The sequence below is a fragment of the Melospiza melodia genome, chromosome 1 (assembly GCF_035770615.1).
Source record: "Melospiza melodia melodia isolate bMelMel2 chromosome 1, bMelMel2.pri, whole genome shotgun sequence".
In the NCBI taxonomy this organism is placed as follows: Eukaryota; Metazoa; Chordata; class Aves; order Passeriformes; family Passerellidae; genus Melospiza; species Melospiza melodia.
This window is the reverse complement of record NC_086194.1, coordinates 139,221,768-139,234,153: the sequence shown is the minus strand read 5'-3', so window position 1 is coordinate 139,234,153 and position 12,386 is coordinate 139,221,768. Positions and strand designations below refer to the sequence as shown.

General features: G+C 42.2%; 1 protein-coding gene across 4 annotated transcripts in view; it reads right to left on the bottom strand.

Annotated features, from left to right (window-relative positions):
* SGK3 (serum/glucocorticoid regulated kinase family member 3) overlaps positions 1-12,386 on the bottom strand; it is a 55,318-nt gene that overhangs the window by 27,681 nt on the left and 15,251 nt on the right. The window contains exons 1-2 of one of the 4 annotated variants that reach the window (XM_063169724.1): positions 5,494-5,697; positions 4,975-5,186 (exon numbers count right to left, since the gene is read on the bottom strand). The exons of 1 other annotated variant lie outside the window; for it this stretch is intronic. The gene's annotated coding sequence lies outside the window, so the exon portion shown is untranslated. Of the gene's footprint in view, positions 1-4,974; positions 5,187-5,493; positions 5,698-12,386 lie in introns of those variants that run through there. 2 more of the 4 variants (XM_063169733.1, XM_063169740.1) reach the window with 2 other exon arrangements.

Below are 12,386 nucleotides of genomic sequence, written 5' to 3'. Positions count from 1 at the left end.
TCAAATTGGTTTCTCTTTTCCTTTGGAAAGCTACTGTTAAAAGCTTTGTTGCAAGGCACACCTTCCATAACTTTATACCAGCATGAGATTAAGAGTGTTTTCCCATTGCCACACACTGTAACTGAGCTGTAAAGGTTAACTGAGCTCTTCCCCATCATAATAGGTCCACTAAAACAAGTCAACAGGCACCACTTCCAGTAAGTGTTTCACTAAGCTTAGACTTTACTAAGCACTTGTGTCAACCTTTATCTACTTGAGGTCCAGTATCAGGAACTGAGCATAAGCCCCCGTGTTTTATCTGTCTTACTGCTCATCACAGAAAAACAAGTAAAGCTTTAAAATGGATTAGGTGTTCCCTGATTCAAATCACTCACTGTCCTTCTCCTCTTGTAAACCAAAGTTTGTTACAAAGGTTTCCAAGATGCCTGTACTCATTTTTACAATACAGGCTGTATTTCTCTCATCCCTTCAGTTTCTTATTTTTAGTGTCAGAGTTTTAAATGCCAGCACAGGAGCCGTATGGATTAAAAGCTGTAGTCTTGGAAGACTGAGCTTTATTTCATATCTGAAGCTGAAAGACCTCTGAAAAACAAAAGGAGGAAGTGTCAACCAGATTAATTCAGGAAGAATTTATTCATCTTACTGGGGAGATGAAGAATAAATCATCTGAGAAACCAAAACTGTAATGTTCACATTTTGTTCTTTAAGCTGCCTGGAAGATCACTGGCTGTGATTATTTTCTTTCCCTGAGGCATCTCCTCTGAGCCGTGCCTGGGTCACCAACACTAAGCTGAACTGACAAACTTGGAAGAACTGCATTTTCACTCTGCCACTAAGCTCCAGTGGATCAGAGATTTCTTTCAATTTCTATTTGCCTTGAGCATATCAGCTCTTGAGAGCTTCTTACATCTGAACTGTAGGTCTGACTACAGAAATAGGGACAGACTTGCCTTAATCTTTACCACACTGCAGTTAGGAACGCAGCTGTGCTTTAAACAGCAGGTAAAATCACTAATGCTGTGATAACTACATGAAGTAATAATGGAGAGAAAACAGTAGAGACATTTTAATCCACAGCTTCAAAAGTGGAAATTGAAGAATTTTAAAGGATGCCAGGTACAAGTGAGTTGAACAGACACAGTCAGCAGAGAATCTCTACCTCTGCTTACAGCATTTCCTGAACTAAAAACAAGCAGTCCCTCGGCTCAACTTTGATAACAGACCAAAGGGGAAGGGAACTTCAGAAAAACCACATATCAAAGTAAGTCCCCTCAAATCAAACTTGGCCACCAGTGAAAGATGCAGATAATGTAGATAACCTGCAAGACAGATTAATGCCGAGACCAGAAATAGCTAAAACTTAAACAGGCTTATGGAGACCTGAAACAGGAGAAAACACAGAAAAAGTTAGAGTAGATCAGAAATCACCAGTCCTCCTGGCGCAGTTTCAAGCCTATCAACAGCTACACTGTCCATTTTCTCCATGGATTTATACAACCCAGCAGGATTTTCACTGTTTCCTGCAGGAAGCCACAACATCAATTTTCAGGCTGACCCTTGCCTGCAGTAAAGAAAGAGCACGGCAAGAGCAGAGCCCTGACACCATGAGAGCATACACAAATCTAGTACACCCACAAATGAATGCCTGACTATAAAATATTCAGTACAGCTTCCTCATAGCTGCATGCAAGAGGCAAACACAACATAGTTTAGCAGTGTGTGGCATCCTCCTTTTACTCTCTTCTACATAAGCAAACTGGATTAGAAAAAGTTTCTGAAGTTTAATCAGACTGTTTTATCTTGGACTGAAACATTTTCTCTTCTTTTTAGAATGGTAATGGCCTAAAGATGGTAGCACTATAATCAAAAGATCCTTTTCTGGGTGCTTATGCTTCAACCTCTGCCTACAATGTCCAAGGCTAGATCAGGTAATTGTGTACTCATCCGGTGCCTCTCCAGCTGCTGCCACAATGCCTTAAATACCCCTAAGGCCAGGGCAAATCACACTCACTCTGAGTAAGACAAGGGAAGCAGGGACAAGAACAGACAAAACCCCCAGGAGACTCTCCGTGCAACCATGTTTGGAGGCATCATCAGGATCCATATCCATTGGATCAGCTTATAGGCACTTCCCCAGACACCAATCATCTGCCCTGAAGGACTTAGTTTGGGACTGAACCATCATTAAACCAGCTGCTGAAAATCTCACCTGTGATTCTAATTACAGAAGGAGCCTGCATTTAAAGAAACTGAAAGCAAGGCACAGGAGGCACTCTTATTATTCACTATTAACACTACCCTATTTCTTCTAACTTTAGAAAAAGTATCACCTTTGGCATGCTTTTCATCACTTCCTCAGTCTTCTCCACAAATGCACTGATAATGGCTCAACATATCACTGGGCCTTACACAATCTTGTAGAAAGCCCAGAAAGTCAACTTTTTCTCAACTTCTCTATGGAGAAATAGTGTCCCATTCTTGTTACCAGACAGCAGCTGACACATAGGAAATGGGAGATAAGATATTCAGAATCCAGTGCAACACAAGTACAGGATGAGGCACTGCATGTGAAGTCAAGGGGTTCATAAAAAGCCAAAGGCAAAACACAGATTGCTAATCTCTACAGAGAAAGGGATGGCCAGAAGCTGTTCAATAACAAGGTTCTGGAGAAAATAAGTTTCATTCACAAAAATACATCCTTTTAAATATCACATTACATCCAATTTTTAATACAGTAACACTAGACACCATGGTAGACCTCTAGCAAGACTTCACCTGAATTAAAAAACAGAGCACTAACCAAAATACTCTAGTCAGTCCCTGGCTTAACTCCACAATCCTTTCTAGAGTATAATTTGAGAGAGTTGAGAACTGAGCCACTACTATAAAGGAAAAAGCTCTCTGTTTACACATCCACCCACTACCTAGCAGTTTTAAAAATTTCTAGTAGCACCACTCCTCTGCAGCAACGTGGGCAAAGTCCAATTCAGCTGAATCTTTCTAGTTACAGGAAAGGACTGCAAATAAAGTGAAAATGCAACCAAAGGAATGAAATAAGTAATTACCCTCTTTTTGTCTCTATCAAATTTACTTTGGAGAAGTCAGGCAAACATTACCTTCCCATGACTGTTACTGCACCCAAGAACATCCCTTCTGCCCCACCTCCCAAAAGAAGCTCCAGTAAATTACTCTTAACTGGCCTATAACAAGATCCGTGGCTTGGATTAGACCTATTTGCATTCATATTTATTACATGACAGAACACAGGTTCTCTGCTGTGGTAAGCAAACTCGGAATAATAAAACAGGTCTTAAGAACAAATACTGCCAGTAAGAGGCAGTTGTCTTTTAATCCTGAACACATCTCCATAGTAATTCCATTCTCCAGTAATTCCATTTAGCCTGTGTCCATAGTACCCACAAGGATCACTGTGTGTCAGACGGTACAACTTACACAAACAACAGAGTATATTAAAAAAATCCAGCTTGTATTACACTTGCTACCTGCACATTTCCTGGTGTGCTTTCTCAGTCTGCCTATACACCAGGTCCAATTAAATCTTAAATGTAGATGCCTAAGGATAGCACAGCTCAGGAGTTGCAGCAACAGCACCATAAACAACTTTGAAGAGCTCTTAGAGACAGCTGACAGCAGCCACCTGCAACATAGTCAGCTCTACATAAGAGGGCAGTCAGACTTCAGTAAACACCAGGCAAACAATCCAGCCTCATTTTACCCCTCTGGATGAAAATGAAATGAGAGAACATCACACTTCAATTCCAGATTTACTGGACACATTCTTACATGACCTTCAACAGAAGTCACCAACGGCTCTCCCTCGGTTTCACTACATAAATACAGAATTCCAATCTGTTTAAGAGGGATGTTACTGCTAACACATGGAACATCGAAAGAGTTCCAGGGTTTTATGTACTGTAATCAGCAAAAGGTAAAATCCATATAACAGAATATAGCTGGATAATAATATAATGGAATATGCAAATCCAAGTTACAGGCCACAATCCAGAAATCACTTTTGAAGTCTGGGCTTTACAGAATTGATGGCTGCCTAGAACCATAAAGGTGTTGGATAATGAAAAGGCAACAAATTAAACACTGGAAATACAAAAAGCAAGCAGGAGAAAGACCCTTTAGCACTATACAAACTGCCCATCCAGTTCATCACCAGGTGATTCATCGTGTTACATCAGTGCAGCCACAGCAATATTCTACATCCAGAGTTTACAGACTCCCACAGGTGAGAGCATACACTGAACTCTCACATATTTCTGGGCTGCACAGAGAATGAGAAGGTTCAGTTCATAGGGATTCACAGATTAGTGGCTTATGTACAGAAAACAGAATTTAGTGCAACAGCATCAGATGTGGTGAGGCTGTAATTTACATCACAGGTGGGAATTCGAGGCTGGAAAGCAATTTTAACACATTATGTTGTTATTATTATTATGTTACATTATCATGTAATCACTAGTGCCTACTTCTTCAGCTTTGCCAAGGTTTTTAAAACAACCAGTACTTCTCACTGACATGGGCAAGTCAATTGTGCTGCATTTCTGATCTAAACGAGAATCTCAAAGTATCTTTTAAAAAACAGGTCAGTTTTCTGGCTTTATGTTACAAGAAATACCATGTATGGAGACTACCTTAACAACACTGAACTTTCCAACATGCTTTCCAAAAGCTAGTAACAATTTTTCCTGAAATCTAAAGTATCATAAAGCCTTCAGGAAAAGACTCCTCCATATGCAGCTTCTGTTTTTACCATTAGTTCATATTACAGTCATTGAAGAGACTGATGTGCAGGTGAAGGAAAAAAAAAAGATCAGAACTATATTTAGACACTGAGACAACACTAATGTTAGAAGACTCTAACATCAAGCCTTAAAAATACAGTCTCATTCTATGTGTGTCTATAAAGCCACTTGGAATGTCTGAAAGAAGTTATAAACAAACCTTAGCTACAAGGACACTGCAGCAAGTGATATTCACAGAATTCTTCAGCGCAAGAAGAGCCGTAAGGGCATTCAGGTGACACTGCTGAGCTGTGATGAAATGCACTACCCGCATAACAACGCATCCTAAGTTCAATGGGGAGTAAGAAAGGCGCATTCCATCCTGCAAAACTACTGCACGTTCAGAAGCAGCACTGACACCTTTATGAGCTCCTAGAGGAGGAAAACACACATAAACACACACACAAACACAAGGAAAAAAAAAAAAAAAAAAGAAAGGACGAGCTGTCAAAAGAGCTTTAGCCATATTACTTTACAACAGCCTTTTAATTAACCTCCACAAAATTGAATTCCTCAAGGGTACCTGAATTTCGACAAAGCAGCGTTGCCTAAGACGCTTCAGCGCTGCTCTTCCGAAATAGCAGCACATCCTGACTGCGAACCACTCGGAGAAGGAGGAGAACGACGGCGCCGAGGCCGCCCCGGTTCCCCTCCCTGGGTACCACGGACCCGCACCTACCTCCCCTACCTCCTCCTCCTGCTGCTCTTCCTCCCCCTCCTCCTCCTCACGGGCGCAGCCACCGGCTACACCGCACCGCGGGGACCTCGGGAAGGAAACCCAGCTTCTCTCGCCTTCACCCCAGCAACTATTTCTGGGCTCCTCTTCCAGGACTTGTAAGAAGTTCAGGCGCTGTTCCTCCGGCTGCCGGCCCGGCTCCCGCCGCCGCTGCCCGGCGCGGCCATGGCCCGCCCCCGCAGGGCGACGCGCTCGGGGCTCGGCGGCGGCGAAAGGGAAAGGGAAAGGCGGCTCCGCCTGGGCGCCGAGGCTGCGGCCGCCCTCCCTCTCTCTTTCCCTCCCTCCTTCTCTTCTTCCCTCCCTGCCTCTCTCCGTGCCTGCCTCCCGCCCCTCCCCGCCCGCGGCGCCAGGCTGCCCGCCCGCCCGCGCAGCCCTCCGCGGAGCGCGGCCTGCCCCGGGCTGCGGGACGGGGCCGGAGGTGAGATCCTCTCCCCCTCACGCCCTATATATATATATATATATATATATATATATATATATATATATATATATATATATATATATATATATATATATATATATATAGCCACACTAAAATAAAACACTTTAAAATCCATATTTTGTTTTAGGGGCAAGTTTTCACCTCCCCTAATCCCAAGGCTTCAGTCCCCTCTCCTCTACCCAGCCCCTAGGGGGATGCTCCTGCTTCTGCTGGGCGGCTCCCCACAGAAACTCTGGGAAAAAAGCAACGCTCGGGTAAAAATAACTTTAAAACATCCCTGCGCACACGAGGGGTGTCACTTTAACTCTCCAGTGTGCCCAGGGGTGCCCACAATCCACCGGCAAGGCCGTCATTAGGCCAGCCAGCCGCTGTAATGACAGCTCTCCTGCTGTATGGGCAGGAGCAATAACACAGGGGAAATGAGATAGGTTTGTGTGATATCTAGCACTGTTTAGGGAACTATTTCTGCAACCTCTGAAATTTCAGGGGTAAGTTTCAACACCCCCACTAAAATTCAACCAGACGTCTTAAAATGATCTGTAACTTGCTAAGTTTTCCTGAGCAAATTGAGGCCATAAAACAGTTATAAAAATATAAATTATAGAGGGGAGGGAAAAAAGCTCTTTTAATGACAGTATCACTCCTCACTTTATTTTGTTAACGAGATCTAAAAGTGTGAGACAAACAGGAGTTAGCATGGATTCTGTTTAACAGAAAAGACCACCACACCCATTAAAGCAAAGCCTCATGTTTACTGAGGATCTGCTGTGCTTTCAAACATTCAGAGAAGGCTTAAGAGGCAGGGAATATCTAATGCAAATGGTAACATGCAGCATGAGTTAACAGCCTATGCCATTTTAGCTTCCTCCCCATAAATACCTGAAATGTTTCTTGGGATTTCAAAGGCTATGCAGAGAATGAACACAAGTGTGAAAATACTGCAGCCCACTCCAGTGTATTACCACTGTAACACAAGGGCGTCCCCAAAACCCCACAAGCTGTCATAAGGAACTGTTCCATTGATTATGGAGAAGCCCCATGTTCTACAGGCCTGCCTTCACAAGACTTGTATTGGGCCTGACAGGACACGACGGTGCTCATTTCAACAGTCACAGGTATTGGCACGTATCTGGCAAGCAGCAATTCAGGAGATCCTGTTTCTGAACAGTGCTGCTGCTGAAGTATTCCTGCATAATACTACACTCATGTGTCAGGCACTGACAGCCATCCAAGCATTCTCCAAAAACAAATCAGAGAAGCAGTCTGGCAGTTTTTAAAATACGTCAGTGTTCGGATTAGGGTGTTGTAACTGTGTCCACACAAGCTACAAGTCAACTGGATCACAAGCTTCCATTTCAGTAGAGTCCACACAGGAAGAAATGAGGAATTTTACCATTCTAACCTGCCCTTTCCTGATTTTGGAGCTTTGTGGTTTTGGATAGGTACTGCCAGATATTGAGACTTGGCATTGTAGCAACAGCCTTCTCTGCTCCTTCAGATCTGCCAAGGTATTTGCCTCTGCATTCACAGAGAGGATTTAAAGAGGCTTTGTTAGGACTTCTCGAGGTGAGCCCCAGACCAGAATGCTTCTGAACTTCAGTCAGCTAGAATAACTCATTGGCAAATAATTTAGTCAGGTAATCTGTATTCAAGAGCTATTTTACTTTGCAGTTGTTGAGCAGTGTTCTGCTTCTGTCTGCTTGATAGTTTTCAGTTAATCATTCACTTGTCGGCAGATCAGTTAAATGGAGCTATTGGACTGATTTACAGTACAGCCTCAACCCAGGAAAGGTGAGAAGATGACCCTGGCTTGGAGATAATTTAACTCTGTCTCACAGTCTAAGCCCTAAACTTTTGACTAAAGAGCAGCTTTTTGTCCTTCCTCACACTGAACATCCCTCTGCAGACTGGGCTGTCGAGCAGTTAATTTTATACAGTTCCTCTTCCTATTCTGGAATAGATAATTAGTGATCAGCAACACGGTACATATCCTTAAATTGTAATTTGCCTGAACGAATTCCACAGTACATTCATCTGTCTAGTGCATCATGCTATGCAAAACACTGTTAAGGTCCTAAAATTTAAATAAATTGTAATTTACAGATTTGCTTGGTGAGCTTTTAAAGGCTAATATTCTAATGTCAAGGTAGATACCTGGTGGTTAACTGCATAGCACACAGAGAAATGCATGGAACTCAGCTTGCCTTTTAGTGAAGTTAAAGGTCAGCATTCACTCTGACATTTTTGTCCCCAGGAACTCCCTTGCATTCCCCATTTATGTTTTCTGGGCAGTAATACACACAAAGAACCTCATTTCCACCGCTTTGCAGTACTTTGCTTCTAAGGAATGTTACAAATCCATGTAGTGTGCTGCCATCCCAACTATTTTAAGCCTTTTCTCAAGGCATATCAGTGATTGGGTGGTGGGGGTGGAAAACATGAGAAAACAGAAGAAAAATGAAGGACCCATCTCAACTCCATTGCAAATGTGAGAGGTCACAGAAATGCAGAGTACCTTTAACATGTTAGTCCAAGCCCAGGAAGAGCAGGAAGCAACAATATGAACTATTCAGTTCTGGTTTTACTGAAAATGTCCTTGAATTAGTATGAAAACCTTGCCCCTGACCAAAGATCAAGTCTCATTTTATAACATCAAGAGAATTATACAGAAAGAAACAGAGCATAAAAAAAACCTGTAAGACAAAGACAAGCAAGAATACAGATGACTTGTTTAAATGCAGCCAGGAGTTTTGCTAGTGAATACTGTTGCATATAAATGTACCATGAAACTTTTGTATACATTCAAATAGTCACACAAAAAGCACAGCCCAAACCACTTGACAAGCGTAGTCCAAGAATTTTAGTTACTTCTAAAACACAGCAGGTCATTCAGCAACAAAGTCATTACTTCACTATCAGCTTCAAGCATTAACACTACAGCTCTCCATTTCAGTTCTTGCATCTTCAAAGGAATATCTTAGCCTATCTCGGTTAACACCAAGCTTTGTATCCTCACACAAAGGAAAACACAACCTCCTTGCCCCAGAACAGACTGTTAACAGTCAAGAGATTTGGACACTAAAATGAGATGGTGTCTGGAATTAAAGCTCCTTCTATGGCAGTATCTTGCCCACTGTTAACTCCAGTTAAACCCAGTGTGTCTGTTCAAAACCCTCCAAACATGATACGGAAATAGATATGAAGCAATCTTTTAAATAGTTATTGTTAGCCTTTAGCCCATCAAGCCCTGGACTTAGACTCCATTCAGGAAACAACTCATGGCCACTGCAGTTAACACCACGTGTGCCAATTGTTTTAATCCAAGAGCCCAAGTCCCAGCAGGCTGTACCCACCTGCACAGCACTGAGCAGTCTGAGGACGTCGCCCTTCAGAAAGGCCTCGGGCCTCACAAAGACACAGGCAAATGGTGTCTAACAGGGATTCTGGCTGCCACAAAGACCCAATAAATGCATGAAGACAGATATGTACCTGCCCTGTTCCATGGGTTACTCTCACACTGCTTTCCAGCCTCCTGTTTGGCAGCTAATTGGGCCATGCTCATACCCCACTGCCTGATTAGGAACAGAGGAGGTTTGGGCAGGGGCCAGTGTGGACCTGGCGTTCAGCCCTGCAGTGTGGCACCCGAGAGCAGTGTACTGGAGAAAACAGCGTCCTGAGAGACTCCCTGGGCTCATGAGATTACCAGAAAACACAGGCTACCATGGACAACATCAGGTAAGGGAAGCCACTGGGTGGGAAAGTGAACCAGCTGAAAGCCTCAGAGTTAAAACTGTTGAAGAAACACCAGCTGGGAAGATTTAAAGCTCACAATGCAGGTGCAAGCAACAGTATCACCAGGTAACTGTTCTCTACCAAAGCTGGTTTTGTAACACTTAATGAATGTATGCATATTAATAGATTTCATTTAACTCATTTTCATAGTTGCATGCATGTGCTTATTAGAGGAGTCTGAGTAATGGTTCAGTTTTACATGAGCTGCACAGAGGAAATGGTTTTTTCCCTACTTTCTTTTTGTACGCTAGATCAGCTACAGAATGTCTTCACATGACAGTCTTTCAATTTGAAGGAATGAAATGAATACTTAAAAGACTGATTCATTGCAAACATATACTTCAGCCCCTTCTCCCAAGCAAACTAACCAACCCACCAGAAACCACCCCAAGCCTCCTAAACACAGCTGAAAGATTTAGTATTATCTTTTGACAAAGCATAAGAATTTGGCAAGTAAAAGGATGCTTCATTCATAGTGACATAGTGAACTGCAGTTTTCCAGCACTCCAGACACAAAGATGATGATCCATGAGTATTACAAGAAGAATGTCCTGGAGCACAGAGGTTAACGAACATCCAAACCACAATCTGCAACAACACTACATGGACTCTCCCTCAGCACAGCAAACACCACAAATCAAAATGATGGAAAACTATAGACAAACCGTAATAAACTGCATCATTTCGTGAACATCACAGAGTGTGTATAACATGAACCAGAAAAATGACAGCAGCACCACATCAAAGAAATTCTTCACAGAAGCTCAGAAGAAAACTGGTTTAAATCAACTGAAGCATACTAAAGGAACACTAGTACACAAGCAAGCATTCTGCCAACAGCATAAATGAATGATGAAATTTCAAAGTAAAAATGCAAAATTGGGCGGTGAAATACCATATCTGCAATTTCAATACATGTATCTCTGTTTTCCTGATTTCATCCTCAAGTACTTTCCTCATGCACACACCAAAATGTATTATTGCTACTTTATATGGAGTACTTTTTCTCAGGTTATTTTCACTTTTTTCAACAATTAGTTTCTAAAAATTACTTAGCATGTAAGGCATTTAAAGTGAACGGTGAATTCCGTGCACATGAACTGTCTGACCGAAACCCTGCTGTTTACATCCTATTCACTTATCACTCCAAGAGCTGGCAGGGTTCCACCAGGAGATATCACCCAACCATAGCTGTGTCCTTAGGAGAAGCAGAACTATCAGAAGGCACATGGTCCCTGTATCTCCTTTTGCCCTGCAGCTGCCCTCACTCACTGCAAGTGTGCCCAAGGGAAACCTCCAAGAACCAGTTCAGCTGCCAGAAGAAGAACAGTGTGAATGCTGAGTTCCTGATAGCCCAGTTTACCTTAGTGATCAGTTATCTCAGAGACCCACAGCGTGGATGCTGCCTCAAGCCACCTCCACTTGCTCACATGCAAGCTCAAAAGATTTACATGGGTTCCAAGAATATGAGGAAAAAGAGAAGCACATTGGACCTGGCTTCCTACCAAGGGTGAATACACACATAACAAAAGGAAATATATAGAGAACAAAAGGACAAAGATACCCAGCTGCTTTATAGGCATATAGCAACATGTGCTTGACATGTCACATATACAGCTTATTGGTACATGCTGACATGTTCTGGGACTAGTTTCAGCAGACATGCACAAAACACAGTGATAAATTACTGCACTGGTAAACACTGTGAAGCTGAAGTTATCAAATACAGCCCATAAAGTATAAATTGTCAAAAAACCCTCCCAACTGACAGCACTGTATGACCTGCATTTTGCTCTCAACAAAGACTCTTTGGAATTCCATTTATAAATACAGTTCTATAAAATAGGTCAAGTCTCTGAGTTTCCAGGAGATCTGAGTGATTTGTGCAGGAAGGTATACCAAAGCTAAGTAAAAAAGAAAAAAATCTCTCTAAGTGGTAATTCTGTATGGATGTTTCTTATTTCAGCCTCCTGAATCCCAGCTACAGCACGTTCTGCTAGAATTGCAAATACAGGCTGGGGTGAACAAACATGCTTTGGTAAACAAGTTCTCTGGCACACAATGTTATGTAGGTGGGGTCTACCCAGAATGTCAAGAGTTCTTCCTCAAATTGTAGAGATGAGCAAGAACACAAGGACCCTGTTTGCATTTTCAAGCTATTTACTGGTATTCTAGTCAAAAGAAACTGAACAAGGGCTTTGGTTTGGGGTGTGTATGTCCCCTTGCAAAAGGCTCACAGGCTTTTTCCAAAATAAAAACATTTTAAAGGCAGCCTAGGATCTACAGAATTGGCCAGATTTGTTTTTGCTATTCTATTAATATTTCCAACAAACTGTTTATGGCAAAAGACACATCAATTCCACTAAAGCACTGTTATGCACCAACTCAGAGCAGAAAAAAGGTAGCAACAATGAAAAAAAACCCAACCTACCAAAGCAAGAAGATGTATCTTACAATCCAAAAAGGACAAAGATTTAAGACAAATGTTTCAAGAGTTTATTATTTGCTGACCTTACTTTGCTTACTTGTTTATCTAGCCATTTCCCAGGTTTGCCAGATTTCCAATGCTATTCCTGACCCACAGAGAAGATGTACATTCATC